Raw genomic sequence first — 14,615 nt, forward strand, 5'->3', positions numbered from 1 at the left:
GAGCCTTTGCAGGCCTGTTGTCACCATTACAGTCCTGGTGACGGGGCAGCCACCCATCAGTCTCCCAGGCTTTGCCTTCAGGGGGTCCTCACCCCGGGCTCTCAGAATAGGTGGGATGTTAAGTAGAGGTTTTGCCTCTGCGCACTGTGAGCTCCCAGGGCCCCACTTTCTCCGGGCAGTGAGGTCATTACTGTGACCCAGTCAGGTCAGATCCCAGACCCCAGGTTTCTGTGTTTGAGAGACCGTTCTTCAGAGGCCATTCCTACCGCCAAGAACAGTCGAGAAAACAAACTGCCCCGGGTGCTTTGAACAGAGGGCGTTCAGTCCAGGGCACTAGGCATGAAAGCAAGGATGGAGGAGCGAGAGCAGAAGAGGGGTGACCCGAGTATTGGCAGATGCAGGAGCAGCTGTACACGTCGGCATGCAGAAACTCTGCTTTACTGATGCGGGGTCGGTGAGCCGAGGAGTCAAAAGAAAGATTTCTTAGACTCTCAAGATCTGGCAGTAGTGCTCTTTTATTTAGAGAATAGTGTGGGATAGCATGGGGACAGGACCCATGGGCAGTCAGAGTTGCTGCTGCTGCAAACATGGGTGGAGAGTAGGGCTGAATTTAAGGCACAGGTATGTGAGTTCTCTCTTTACAAGACAAAGGAAAGAATATGTAAAAAGAGTTAAAAATGATATCAGTGCCAGCAGGGTCTGGTTATTGGGTGGTCCTATAACTTTTAGATAAGAATCAAACGGATTAAGTAAATGGCAGAAGCCACCGCTTAAATATTATCCTCAGCTAAAGACAAAGGAGGATGTTGGGGGAGGGGGGGGTCAGTTACATGAGGTTGCCAGACAGTAAACAACTGAAGTCCTTGCCTTCCCCATTAAGAGTTTCCAGAGATAAGGCCATCCCGCCTTCCTCCTGCTGCAGAGGGAGACACCCCCACAGATAGAGACTTCCTTCACAAATGCAAACGTCTCTCAAAGGGCAAGCAAATTCCAGTCCACGGAGCCTCCCTCTCATCTGCAATTTTTAAAGTAACCAGCCTAAATCCTCATCATTTACTCCTCGGCTCCTGCCACGGCCTCCTGGGGTCGGGGGAGGGAGGCATCTGGACACCAGCAGACAGATGGTTGGGATAAAATATACCGAATATTCCTGCCTGCAGGGGCGGGGCATCCAGCCTTGCGCCGGTGCGTCCACACCGGAGGCTGGGATCTGCTGACAGAGCGGACAGCCCTGCTGCCAGAGGCGTGGTGGCTGCGGCCGCAGGTGGCAGCGGGGCACCCTGAGCTGGCCGGAGGGTCGCGGGGACTGGCCGACCGTGAATCGGGGAGTCTTCCCCGTGAGGTCAGGGAGGACCTCGAGAGGCGTCCTTCCGCAGGCCGTCCTGGCGCGGGGGGAGGCTCGATGAGGACGTCACGCGTGTCGGGCGGGAGCCGGCCTCTCCGCGGTCAGTCCGCTGTCGAGGAGGAGACTGGGGAGTGAGAATTCATTGGTGTTTCTTCTGCCTTCTGAGGCAAAAAGTCCAACCCAGTGCGTGGACGTGGACTCGGAGAGAGGGTGAGGGCGTCTGCTGAAGTCGGCGCGGCTGGAAGCGGAGAGCCAGGGGCTGACCCGGGGCGCTGGCGACTCAGGCCGCCCGGCTGGGCCTGCGCCCCCCTCGCGGCCGGTGCGGCAGGTGTGCGCGGGGTCTGGCTCCAGCCGGGCGAGTGCGCGGGAGCGTGGCCGGCGCCCCCCAGGCTCTGTTCTTCCCATCCCACTGCCGGACGCAGTCGGTGACAAGGCTTTGGGGACGGTGAGCCAAGTGGCTGTAGAGAACTCGGGTCCCTGAAGGGCCGCAGGGCAAAGAGCCACCTGCCAACAACAAACTCTCATTGTGGCTTGCGTGAGTGAGGGGCACGTTTCTCTCGTGTTTTAAGCATTCTACATCTGGCGGTCTGTTGGTTGCACCAGTAGTGTCCTGAGTAACCCCTGGAAGCACAGCGCCTCCACGGCTTCCCCGAGATGCGCAGCGCTGGCCTGGTGCTCCTGCGGCGGGGGCCTGGACGTGCAGCCCGCAGAGGACAGTGGAGACTCACGTGATGCAGGGCAGAATGTTGGCTAAAACTGTAACCTGGGACCGGCCCGGTGGCGCAGCGGCTAAGTTCGCACGTTCCGCTTCGGCGGCCTGGGCTTCGCCCGTTCGGGTCCCAGGTGTGGACACCGTACCACTTGGCAAGCCATGCTGTGGCAGGTGTCCCACGTATAAAGTAGAGGAAGATGGGCACAGATGTGAGCTCAGGGCCAGTCTTCCTCAGCAAAAAGAGGAGGACTGGCAGCAGATGTTAGCTCAGGGCTAATCTTCCTTAAAAAAAAAAACAAAACCCTGTAACCTGTTAAGTTCATGCATTCCGCTGCGGCATCCCGGAGTTTCGCCGGTTCAGATCCTGGGCTGGACATGGCACCGCTCATCAGGCCACGTTGAGGCGGCGTCCCACATGCCACAACTAGAAGGACCTGCAACTAGAATGTACAACTGTGTACTGGGGGGCTCCGGGGAGAAGAAAAAAGAAAAAAGATTGGCAACAGATGTCAGCTAGGTGCCAATCTTAAAAAAATAAATAAACAAAAGAAAGAAAAATAAGAGGCTAGAGGAAAAGTTAAAAAAACAAAACAAAACTGTAACCTGCAATAACTTGAAGGGCAGACCAGGACGGACTGAGCCTGTGGCTCCAGGGGATGTGGTCGGCACCAGCTGGGTATTAATGCGCGTTGGCTGTTCCTTCGGTGTATAACAGGACAGGAGAGATGTCTGCAAGCAGTTTGCAAACAGAAGAAAGGGTTTGAGGCCTTGCAGTCCTGGAAAAGGCAGTGGCTCCTGGACCCCAAATAGCAGGAAATAAAACTGAAAAGGTTTTAAGCAACAAAGGCCCATGAAAACATTCTCGGTTCTGCAGACAAAAGCCTCAGCCCCAGGGCAGAGATTAGACCCGGCTTGTCAGCTGGGCCCCTGAGCAGCCTGAGATGCTGCGCAGCGGAGTGGAGCGCCAGGACTCGCCAGGACTCGACTGGCCCAGGCCCAGCGAGTGGAGCAGGCCCAGAGGGAGCCCCCCGGGTCCGGAGGGAGCCGTGTTGGAGGAAGCCACCTGTGGTGGGCACTGCGCCTCTGTTTCCTTCGAGTTCAGAGCGCTGGGAACTCGGATTGTGGTAGACTCCAGGCTGCTGTGGAGACGGTGGGATCCGGGGCCGCACGTGGACCACTGCCCAGGCCACGGGGGGCGCAGAGGGGTAACAGGCAGCGTCCGGCCGGACCCCTGGAGCCTTTGGCGTGGCCAGAGTGGAGAGGGCGCTGGAAGGCGGAGGCTGGGCCCGGGTGGGGTGGGTGCAGGCTGTGTAACCGGCCCTGGGTCGGCTGGCAGGGGCGGGGCGGATGCAGACTGGGGTCTGTCTCGGGGAAGAGTCCTGCATGCGTGTTAAGGCACGCGCGTGTACCCATGGCCCCAGGCTCCCTCCCCACACCGCCAGCCTGGGCCATGGCCGGCACCCCTCCCCTGACCTCTGGTCTCTACGGCTGCTGTGCCCTGTGGGCTGCTTGCCACACAGGAGCCAGCCAGACAGGCCTTCCTAAAGCCTCTGTCAGACCACGTCACTCTCCTGCTCCAGCTCCCCACGGCCCTCCCATGCACTAAGGGGAGAACCCAAGTGGCCTGGTGCAGCCCTGCTCCCCTGTGTCCCTCAGCTCTGTCACACTTCAGCTGCACTGACTTCATTTTTGTTCTTCAAATCCTTCAAGCTTGTTCCTGCCTCAGGGCCTTTGCACTTGCTGTTCTCTCTGCCTGAAATGTTCTTCCTCCAGATATTACCACAGTTTAATCTTCTTTGTCATTTAGGTCTGTTTTAGCTAGACATGTATTCAACTGCTAGAAAAACCCAGCTCACAGTGGCATTTATGTGTCACAAAGTCTGGAGGATGAAGTCTGTCCTGGTGCACAGATGTCACTGAAGGCCCAGGCTCTTTTCATTTCCCTTTATGTCACCTTCAGTATGTTAGCTTTCGTCCTCATGCTTGTAGCCTCATGGTCACAAAATGGCTGCTGCACCTCCAGGTATCACATCCGTATTCCAGGCAGGAGGAAAGGTGGACACTGCCCTCCCTGACCTCCCCATCTAATGTTGCCTCCTTGGGCACTCTTTATCCTATTACCCCATGTTATTCTGATTTTATATCACTACCTGGAACTTTCTCACTTGTTTCCTAGCTTGTTGACCATCTCCTGCCACTGCAATCAAAGCTCCACTAGGGCAAGACCACACCCATCTTGTTCAGCCTTGTTCATTACTAAAACCCCAGCCCTGGCACAGTATCTGGCACATAGGAAATGCTCAATACATATTTGTTGAATGAATGAATAATAAAGTCCCCTAGCTGGCTTGGTGCCAGAGTCAGGACTCAAACCCAGACCTTCCACCTCATGGACCCGGACATCTCCCAGTGTATCCTCGGGCCTCCTGGACTCTGCGAGGACTCCAGGCAGTCACAGGCAGCAGCCCAATCCACCTGCAGGTTCCAGGCGTGTGAACAAGGAGCCTGTTCTGAGGCCTGGATTGGGGGGGAGAAAAAGTCGCACCCAGCGGGCTTTGTGGGGTGCTCCTTGCTCATAGTGGGCGGCCGTGTCTCCTCAAAGGCCAGCTGGCCAGCAAGGCGATCCGGGCAGTGCGAAGCCCGGAGCTAAAGGGCAGCCCGTCTCCCGTGGGCGGTGCCTCCGCGTCAGGGGGGCCGGAGGAGCCGTGATCTCTAACTGGAATTGAGGAACATTTTCTTGTTTCTGCCGGCCCACGAGCCAGACATTCTGTGTACGTCGTCGTGTAAGAGTTTCCTTTATAAATAACCACGTTTCACCTCACAGAGTGAACCTACTTACAGAACAAGATGAAGAGTGTTCTGAGGGTCTGGCGCAAACGGCAGATCCAGGTCCCCGCTCCTTTCCTACTGGGGAGGCAGGCGCAGGGAGGGGGCAGCCACCCCAGGGCCACTGCAGCACTTGCGTTACTGAGGCTGGGCCCGGGCCGCTCACTCCCCATCTAGGGGAGTCCTTGTCCTTTAGCGAAGGGGCGGTGTTTTCTGGCTGCAGCCTCCAGAACCTAGATGCTCGGCCGGGAGATCCCACGGCTGGTCGCGCCAGCCAGCCCTTCCCAGGGCAACGTGTTTTAGGTGGAGGGTCTGCCTGCCAGAAACGGCCCTGCTGGACGAGATCATGGTCCTCTCCTTGGGCCTGACGGGCGGGCAGGGCTAGGGGTGCTGCTACAGACTCCCAAGTCTGCCCCTGCTGGTGCCCTCTTGGCTCCCCAGTGACAAATGGCAGCACGGCAAGCCCAAGCCCAGGGCACAGGCCCCTCTGCGCCCCTGCGGCGCCCACGGGCCACAAGGGGCAAGCACTGCTCCCGGGGCACTGGCCCTCTGAACCCCCGAGGTCCCAGAGAGCTGGCCCTGTGGCTCCTCACACAAGGGGGACTCGCACGCAGCTGGCTCTCGGTGTCGGCTGAAAGAGGCTGTTGAGTGGACAAATCTCGGAGAAAACTACACTTTTTTTCCTGAATAAACAAAGGTTAAATGTAGCAGATCAGACCCCTTCCAACACAACTTGACCTCTGCGGGCTGAGGGTGTGAGACAAGCCTCGGCCTCAGGTTTCCCAGGCGCGCAGCCCGCACATACAGCACCCCTCTCACCTGGCCCCAGAATGGGTGGAAAGCTAATCTGGAGTTACACCGAGGAGAGCAGTTCTGCCTGACGCCGCCCAGAACACTCGGGAACAGACGAGGCAGAGCGTCCACCAGGAGCAGTGCACTTAATGGCCGAGCAGTGGCCTCATCTGCGGGCGGCAGGGCCGACTGGGCCTCCCTCAGCCTTTCGTGGGCCCATGTCTCCCCTCACTTGTCTCCTCACCGGACCCCATCAGCCCTAAGCTCCTCAGAAGACCCCTCCCCTCCATCTCCTCCCTTAGATCCCGCTTGTCAGCCACAGATGTCCAGGTCGGAGGCGGCCTCCACCCACCCGCTCCCATCCCCCCACTCGGGCTGCTGTGCATCGGTGTGACGTGGACGCTATCAGCACAGTTCTGGTCCTGGCTATCCCAAACTGTAAGGCAAACTTCTGGAGTGAGAACCAGGGAGCCTCGGGCTGGGATGAGGGGGTATGACCCCTAGACAGGAGCTGGAGAGATGGCAAGTTGACCCCTTCTACCGAAAGCTGACCTTAACTTTCAGGCAACAGAAAGAGACACAGACACGAGAGCCACAGGGCCAGGGTCAGAGGCAGCAGCTGCTCCTCCCTGGGCTGCAGCATGGGAGCCTCCCCTGGGTCCTCTGCACCTCGAGTCCCCAACCCCGCCCACCCGGGCCGGCCTGCAGGGACTCCCGCCTCAGGCACCTGCCCGGTGGCCGCAGCAGAGTCTTTTCTTCATGCTGAGCTAATGATTTACCCCCATCACTTTGTAGCGGTTGAACGGTGATCCTCCAAACGACATGTCCACGTCTGAACCCCTAGGATCTGGGGGTGTCGCCTCCTTTGGAAAAGGGGTCTCGTAGATGCAATGAAGTGAAGGATCTTGAGACGAGGAGGTTGTCCTGGATTACCCAGGTAGCCCTCAATCCAGCAAGTGTCCTTGTAAGAGAGAGGCAGAGGGAGAGTCGAGGCAGAAGACGAGGCCACGTGGCCACAGAGGCAGGGCCTGGAGTGACGCGGCCACGGAAGGCCACAGTCTCCAGAAGCTGGAGGAGGCGGGCGGGACTGCCCCGGAGCCCTGGGTGGCAGCCCTGCCTGCACCTGTGTTCAGACTTCTGCTCAGTGTCTGTCGTTTTCAGCTGCCTGTTTGTCGTCCTCTGTTACGGCCGCAGGGAACTAACGCTGAGAGCACAGGTCCTGGGGCCCCCCTTGCAGCCCCGCAGAGTGAGTCTGACGCCCCCACGGCAGCCGTCCAGTGGGGACGGGCCTCTCCCGCTTGCTCTCCTTCTCCAGGCGGGGGGCCCAGGCCGCCTTCGCCTGCCTCCTCCCCACCAGCTCCTCTTTTGTTCCAGGCGCTCTTCCATCTCCATCCTGAGACCAAATCAGACAGAGAGACTCAGTCTCAACTGCCCCTTCTCTCCTCCTTCAGGCGAGCAGCTGCCCTCAGGGGAGGGAGAGGCAGGAGAGGGAACCTCAGCCAGGAGGCCAGGATGACCTGGTTCTGCCCAGCTCTGAGATTTGAGAGAAATTTACGGAAGTCCACGGTTTCAGGGTCTGTGTCAGGCAAATGGGTGCGAACCCACCTTTCTGCTTCCGAGCCCCACGACTTTGGGTGCACGAGCCCGGGGCGCCCCGTGTGCATCCCGGGGTGCACGGGCCTCGGCTGGCAGGCGTCCAACACGCACTGACCCTGAGCAACGCGACCTGTGCTCCCGTCCCGCCGGCTCCTTTGCCCTCCCCGGCGGGCGGTGACAGCCTGCCCTGCCCTCCACCGAGGAATGTTCCGGAGGAGCCGCTGAGCAGGACGGCTGCGTGAGCGGGAGTCCTCCCGGGGGGCTCCCAGGTCCTGGCTCGGAGTCTGCTCTCTTTGCAGACAGCCACTCCTGCTGCGTGCCTGCCCCGCCTTGGGCACCCCTGCCCGCTGCTGTTGTCAAGCACCCCGTCACCTGGCTTTCATGTCCCTCCTGCTCCAGAGGCAGAGCTGGGGCCGCCGCCCGACGCCTGAGGGGTGACGCACCACGGAGCCCAGGAACGCGGGGAGTGTGACCCAATGGTGAGTCCTCAATTTTACTCCATTTTAACTTATTTAAATGCAATTGTTAAAACCGATACTCAATTCAGTTACTGGAAATCTTTTTTTGAGTACGTTTGGAACAATGGGGGTACGTGAATCTACTTGTCAACCGTAAACTTAATGAGATCGAAATACAGATCAAGTGTTCCTGATGAAAGCTCAGTGTCCTGATGGAGACACGTCTAAGTGTGAAAGAACACAATGGGTTTTGAAGACAATATGGAAAAAAAAGAATGTAAAATATCTCCTTCATAAACTCTAACGTAATCAAAACGTAATCTAAATGTAATCAATCTAAACATGTAATCAAAAATTGATTACATGTTGATAGGATAATTTTTTAGATACACTGGGTTAAATAAAATACATTATTAAAACTCACCTGTCTCTTTTTACTTTTTAAAATGTGGTTACTGGAAAACTACACTGTGGGACTCTCAGAGTCCGTCTCCCCTTCATCTCGGCCCCGCAGAGGGCACCTGGCACATGGTTTACAGAAGCGAGCGAGTGCGTGGGGCGGCCAGCTTGTGATTCTCCACAGCCTGCCATCTTGGGGGACGGGGTGGGGGAGGGAGGCGAGCGAGGGGCCCAGAACTCTTTCTTGGGCTAAGGCAGATGTTTAAAGCTGGATTTCACTCTCATGGTCACTGTTTTTTAATTGAGGTGAAATCCACATCACATAAAATTAGCCATTTTAAAGAGTACAATGCAGTGGCGTTTAGTACCTTCACACTGTTTCACAACCATCACCGATACCTGGTTCCAGAACATTGTCTTCATCCCCGAAAGAAACCTGGACCCATCAGTGGTCCCTCCCCACCCTCCCTGCTGCTGGCACCACTATCGACTGCCTGTCTCTGTGCGTTTCCTATTGTGGACATTTCACACACAGGGCATCATGTGCTATTTTCCCTCTTATGTCTGGCTTGTTTCACTTGGCATCCTATTTTCCAGGTTCATCCACGTGGTTGCGTGTGTCAGGGCTTCACTCCTTCTTATGGTTCGATAATATTCCATGTGCAGTGGGCCCCATTTTGCCTCTCCTTTCATCCATGGATGGGCATTCGGGGTGTCCCGCCTTCTGGTGATAATGAACAGTGCTGCTGAAGCATGGCTGTGCACAGACCGGTGTGAACACAACGGTTGACCGTCACCTTTGTGCTCTCTGAAGAGGCCCCACCACGAGGCACTTCTGATTCTGCTTCCTGTGACGGCCGGCCTTCCCTTTCTTTTGACCCCTAGGCATCTGGTGGCCCATCCTCCTTGAGGGGGCCCATCGCTCTCTGTGTCCCGCCACCTCAGGTGCCAGGGCAGCCTTTCCCCTTCAGACCCCTTTGCATGTGGCCATCCACCATCCCACTGTGCCCCAACCCAGGGGACCCAGAGCAAGCATCCTCGCCCCAAACCAATCTTTCCCCACGACCTCCACCTCCTTGTAGGCTGGAGGTCCATGACAGTCACCAGGGTGCGGGTGATGTGGAGGCTTGATTCATTTTGTGGCCTCTGTCCAAACTGGGAAAGTGTGTTCTGGGCTGAACTGTGTCCCCTGAAAATCCATCTGTTGAGGTGCTAAGCCCCAGTATCTCAGAATGTGACTGCATCTGGAGACGGGGTCTTTACAGAGGTGAGGAAGCTGAAATGAGGTCATGGGGTGGGTGCTAATCCACTCTCACTGGTGTCCCACAAGAAGGGATCCGGACACCCCAGGGGTGTGCGCGCAGGTGGACGACCATGCAAGGACACAGGGAGGAGGCGGCTGTCTGCACGCCAGGAGGGAGGCCTCGGAAGGAACCCGCCCTGCCAGCACCTGATGTCAGACTTCCAGCCTCCAGACTGTGAGGAAACAAACTTCTGAGGGTGAAGCCCCCAGTCTGTGGTCGTCAGGGCAGCCTTAGCAAGCCCATGCAGTGACTGCTTCAATGCCCCGTGAACAGCCTAAACCTCCCCCTTTCCCTGGGCAGCCCCAGCCCCCGCTTGTGAAAGCAAGACACTGACGGCAGTCTCACCCACCTCACCGGCCTGTCATGAGGGCGGCACGTGCTGGAAACTGGGCTATAAAAAGGCACAACTATTATCAAACCATCTTTGCCTTCCTCATCACACTCTGGCGTGACTAACTTGGCCCAGGACCCTCCTTGTACTAAACCTGAAATTCCCAGGTCCCCTTGTGCACCCCTGCTGTGTGTTTGCCCCGACCCCTGACTTAGGGGTGGCCACGCGGCTGCTGGCAGGCAGGGTCTGGGCCCTTTCTTTCTTATCTCCAGGGCTTTTCCGGGCCTGGCGCAGAGCAGGTGTTCAGCAAGGGTGTGATGACGAGCGAGTGACACCCCTCCCACAGTCCCCACGACTGTGGACGGGGCTCCCTACTCTTGCTGACTGCTACCGGGCCCTGACGAGGAGAACACTAGGATGAACTGGGGGCAATCTGTGCCTTTCCCAGGCTCGTGCTGGATGACTGCAGCCATTGCTTTATCTGGCAGGTGGTGGGCATGTGCTCAGGGCTCCCCAGGAGCATCGCTCTCGCATGCTCCCAGGGCCTTTCCCGCGTCCAAGGGGGGACATTGAGGGGCAGGATGACTGAGGCTCCCCAGGGGCACCTTGGAGGGACACTGGCTGACTGCACTTGAGCCAATGATGGGGCTTTTGGGCCACTGAGCACTGTGAGGCCAGCTTCTGTCTCAGCAAGTGGACAATGTCTGCTGCCGGATTCTAGGAAGGGTTGTTTCCACATTTTATTGCTGTGTAATGAGCCACCTCGAAACACAGTGGCATAACTCATTCTATCCTGCCATGGTGTCTGCAGGCCAGGAAGCCAGACGGGCTGCAGCAGGAGGCCTGTCTCTGCCCCTCAATGTTGGGGGCTTTGGCTGGGAGGTCATGAACGTCTTGCTGGCAAAGCTGCACGGCAAGAGGCACTGTCCTGTGTGGTGGTGCGAGTGGGGGCAGCTCGACAGGATTCATGAGAAGCACACATGCCCTGCCCTATGACGCAGCGGCTCTCCTCAGGACAGGCCCGCAGCAAGTGCCGGCGCATTCCTGCAGGTCTCTGAGACAGGAGAAGCCACTGCGGGACTGGCTGACACAGCCAGGGCCTCTGAACACGGAGTGTCCCGGACCGTGTGGACGGACCAGACGTGTGCTGGCAGCGACCCTGGAAGGCACAGGTAAGAGGAAAAGAGCCGGAGCAGTGTGCACAGGACGCGCCCTGTGGGTACAAGGAATCAGTTTGTCAGTCCGTGTGTGCACGCACCTGTGTGTGATCAGCTGCAGAGGATGCAGAGCGCAGCACCATGTGGCCCAGGGCTGAGGACCAGGGAACACGAAGACAGGACAAGGGAACCTTATCTTCACTGCATATTGTTTTGTAATTTGAGTTTTATACCATGTGAATATATTACCCATTCAGAATTAAAATTCCATTTTTAAAATGCTCATTTTTGATGCTTTTAATCATAAGTTCAAACCTTTCTATAGAAATATTATACCAAAGATGTTTTCGGAGGATGTGCCTTTCCCAAACGCCTACTGTTGCTATGAAGCAGAAGAACAGGCATGACTTGTCGAGTACACATGCATTTCTGCTCCTCAGAACGGCCCTGCAGGGTAGCTGGTGTGGGAATGGTGTCTGCTGCCTTCATCCCACTTATCTTTCTAGACTCTTCTCTGCAGCCAGGGCTGGCAGCTCGTGAACTACAGTTCCCAGATCTCCAGGGCTGACTACGGTGGGAGGCACTGGCAGTGGTTCGGAAGATGGGAGGGCGGGAAAGCCAGCCCAGGCCGGGCTTCTGTGGGCACCTCAGGCCACAGTAGTGGCAGCAGCTGTATGTCAGCAGCACCCCCAGCAAGTGCAGCTCTGGCTCCTGCTCAGGCAGCAGGAAGCACTGTTTCTGGGAAACACTACTTCTTCTTTTGCTCCTCCGGCCTGAGGGGCCAGTCCCCACCAGGGACTGGTCTGTGGGTGTCCTTATTGCCCCCTGGCTTCTCCTGCCCTCCCAACACCTCTGCAAACAACACCCTGTATTAGATTCCCTCTGTTTGAAATAACTAGGGTGGCTTTTTCTTTCCAAATTAGATACTGATTAATATAGGTAAAATTATCCCCATTTTACAATTAAGAAAATTGGAATTCAGAGAGAAGTGACTTAACCAAAGGGCACTCCGTCCCTGTCTTCCTCACTGTGCTCCAGCCACCCTGGTCCCGTCGCTGGAACACACATCAAGCTCACTGTACTCCAGAGTCTTCACACCTACTCCTTCCGTGCAGAACATTCTGTCCCCTGCTCTCCACACGCACACTCTTTCTCTTCACTCAGGTCCTACACCACGTCGCCTCTTGAAAGAGTCCTTCTCTGGCCACCCGTAATCTCCACGCGCTCTGCTGCATCACCCTGCTTATGTTCTTCGTACTTAGTATTCTCTGAAGATATTTACTCACTCAGTTGTCTTCTTGCTGGACTGGAAAGCTCATGAGACCAGGGCAACATGTGTCCCTTCAGCGCCTGGCACTGAGTGTGCGCTCAGTGATCGTTTGCTGTAAGAAGGAATGAACGAGAAGAGTAGTCGGGAAAGTGGCAGATTATTCTGAGCGCCATTCAGGACCTGCCTCGCCTGCTGGCTGCCTCTAGGCCACCGGGAGCCTCCACTGCGTGGGAGCCCACAGGAAGCCTAATTTCTACCATGCAGGTTGTGCCCTCGGTGGCTGCTCAGTTGCTACATGCTGAGTAAATCACCCTGCCTATGAACCTTCCAGAAGGTGTCTGTGCACGAATAGTGATCAAGAGGCAACTTCTGGGGATCTCAGCTCCAGTGAGCAGACTGGAAGCAGATGGCCTGTTAGAAGTCAAGTGCAAGAGCTGGGGGGGATGGGAAGAGCATCCCAGGTCCACAGCAGTTTGAGCACTTACGCTGTGTGTGCACCAGACACGGGCCTGGGACCTGTCCTCCTAAACAACGACAACAGTTCCGGGGCTCTTCCTTAGATGCACCACAGCACAGTGTAACCCTGTAACCAGACAGCTCAGGTTCAAATCCTGCCGCTATTCCTGACCGGCATCATGACCTTGGCAAGTCACTCAGCTCCTCTGTAACTTGGTTTCCTCATTTGCAAAATGAGAATGTTGATGATAACAGTATCACTTTCATAGGGTAGTTGTGAAGATCAAAAGAGTTAAATCAGGGGCCGGCCCCGTGGCCGAGTAGTCAAGTTCGCACGCTCCACTTCTGTGGCCCAGGGTTTCGCCGGTTCTGATCCTGGGCGCAGACATGGCACCCCTCGTCAGGCCATGCTGAGCTGGCATCCCACATGCCACAACCAGAAGGACCCACAACTAAAAATACACAACTATGTACTGGGAGGCTTTTGGGAGAAGAAGAAGAAAAAAAGAAGATTGGCAACGGATGTTAGCTCAGGGCCAATCTTTAAAAAAAAAACGTTAAATCACTTAAAATATTTAGAACAGAGCTTGGCATGACATATCTGTCAGTGGCCATTGGTACCTTGTATGCTAAGTTCCACACCTGTATCATGTTATGTAACCCTCCTAGCAGTCCTGGGAAGGGAGGCAGTAACATTACCCCCACATTACAAACAAGGACGCTGTGACACCGAGGTTAGAGAAGCAGTCTTGGATCCAGAGCCTGGAGCCATGCTTCAAACCTAGCTGTGCCAGAATCCCTAGGAACCCTCTTAATCACACCAGTCCAGAGAAAACAGACCTATCCATAGGCAGTGCCAGGGCAACATGGTAACATTGTAACTCTAGCATGCCTACACACTGGCGCTTGGAGGTGGGGCTGTGCGACCCCACAGAAAGAGGAGGCCCTGCCAGGGGATCAGACAGGCCCAAGGTCCAGGAGCATAGCTGCTCAGAAGGGCACTCTAGGCAAAGCATGGAACATCCGAGGACCTACAAACCCTCTGACTCTGCTAGCCTGGCAAGTTCCAGGCAGGAAAGGGGCTGTTGAAGCTGGAGAGGTAGACAACCTCCGAACCACGGAAGGCCTTCTAGATTGTGCTAAGGAGTGTGAATTGCATCTTGTAGGTAATGAGGGACACTTACAGCTCTAGTAGGATGTGAGCTGGAGGGAAATCCTAAGGACTCCTCAGCGATGAGAGCCCCTTCTGCCCTGGCTTGCCCAGTTCCACTAGACTTGGGTGCTGACAGCGGGCGCCCCGCTTCTTTCCGTCTCTGAATCTGGAGGTTTCGGCGTATGAGAGCTGCTCCAGCACTCAACGTCAACTGTGACGTCTAGTAACAATGTCTGCGGAAAGCAGGAGAGGGACCAGAAGTTTCAAAACTGCAAAGGATCGCCCCCGAATAGGCCCCAGATCTGAGGGAGCAGCATCTGGGACCACTGGGCCCCGTGTGGTCCACCCTCCCTGACTCGGCAGCAGCGTCCGGGCAGGGCTTTGCCCCGCACACGCCTCCAGAGACATCGAAGGATGAGAGTGTTCCCTTCACCGCGGCCAGGACAGAGGCGGGACGAGTGCGGGGACTGGAGGGGCCTAGTGGCCCCACCTAAAACGGTCTTTTCTCTAGGGCAGAGCCTATTTCTCTCGGAGGAAGGGTCGCATGTTGTTCCTCCTCTTCCTTGCTGTCAGCCTCCTTCCTCCAACAGTTCGCCCGCCGGGGCCCCCGCGGCAGCGGCACCACGGCTGAGTCCCTGGGGAGCTGGGGGAGTGGAGGCGAGTAGCGACCGCCTCCGAGCGGGGCCGGGCGGCGCCTCCAGCCCCCGGCGACCTCAGCGAGCACAGCGGCCGTGAAGGGCAGGTCGGGCCGCCCCGCAGAGGGCGAGGCCGAGGGGCAGCCGGGCGGGCGGGGCCGGAACGCGCTGAGCGCGGCGC

General features: G+C 56.8%; 1 long non-coding RNA gene across 1 annotated transcript; it reads right to left on the bottom strand.

The window, feature by feature from the left end:
• Nucleotides 1-6,625: 6,625 nt before the first annotated feature.
• On the bottom strand, nt 6,626-13,972 carry LOC106825521 (uncharacterized). The gene is made up of 3 exons (XR_006512761.2): nt 13,831-13,972; nt 12,207-12,302; nt 6,626-10,976 (listed from the first exon to the last, which is right to left on the bottom strand). It is a non-coding gene; the product is annotated as an uncharacterized lncRNA (long non-coding RNA).
• Nucleotides 13,973-14,615: the final 643 nt, after the last annotated feature.

The sequence above is a fragment of the Equus asinus genome, chromosome 13 (genome assembly GCF_041296235.1).
Source record: "Equus asinus isolate D_3611 breed Donkey chromosome 13, EquAss-T2T_v2, whole genome shotgun sequence".
Lineage (NCBI taxonomy): Eukaryota > Metazoa > Chordata > Mammalia > Perissodactyla > Equidae > Equus > Equus asinus.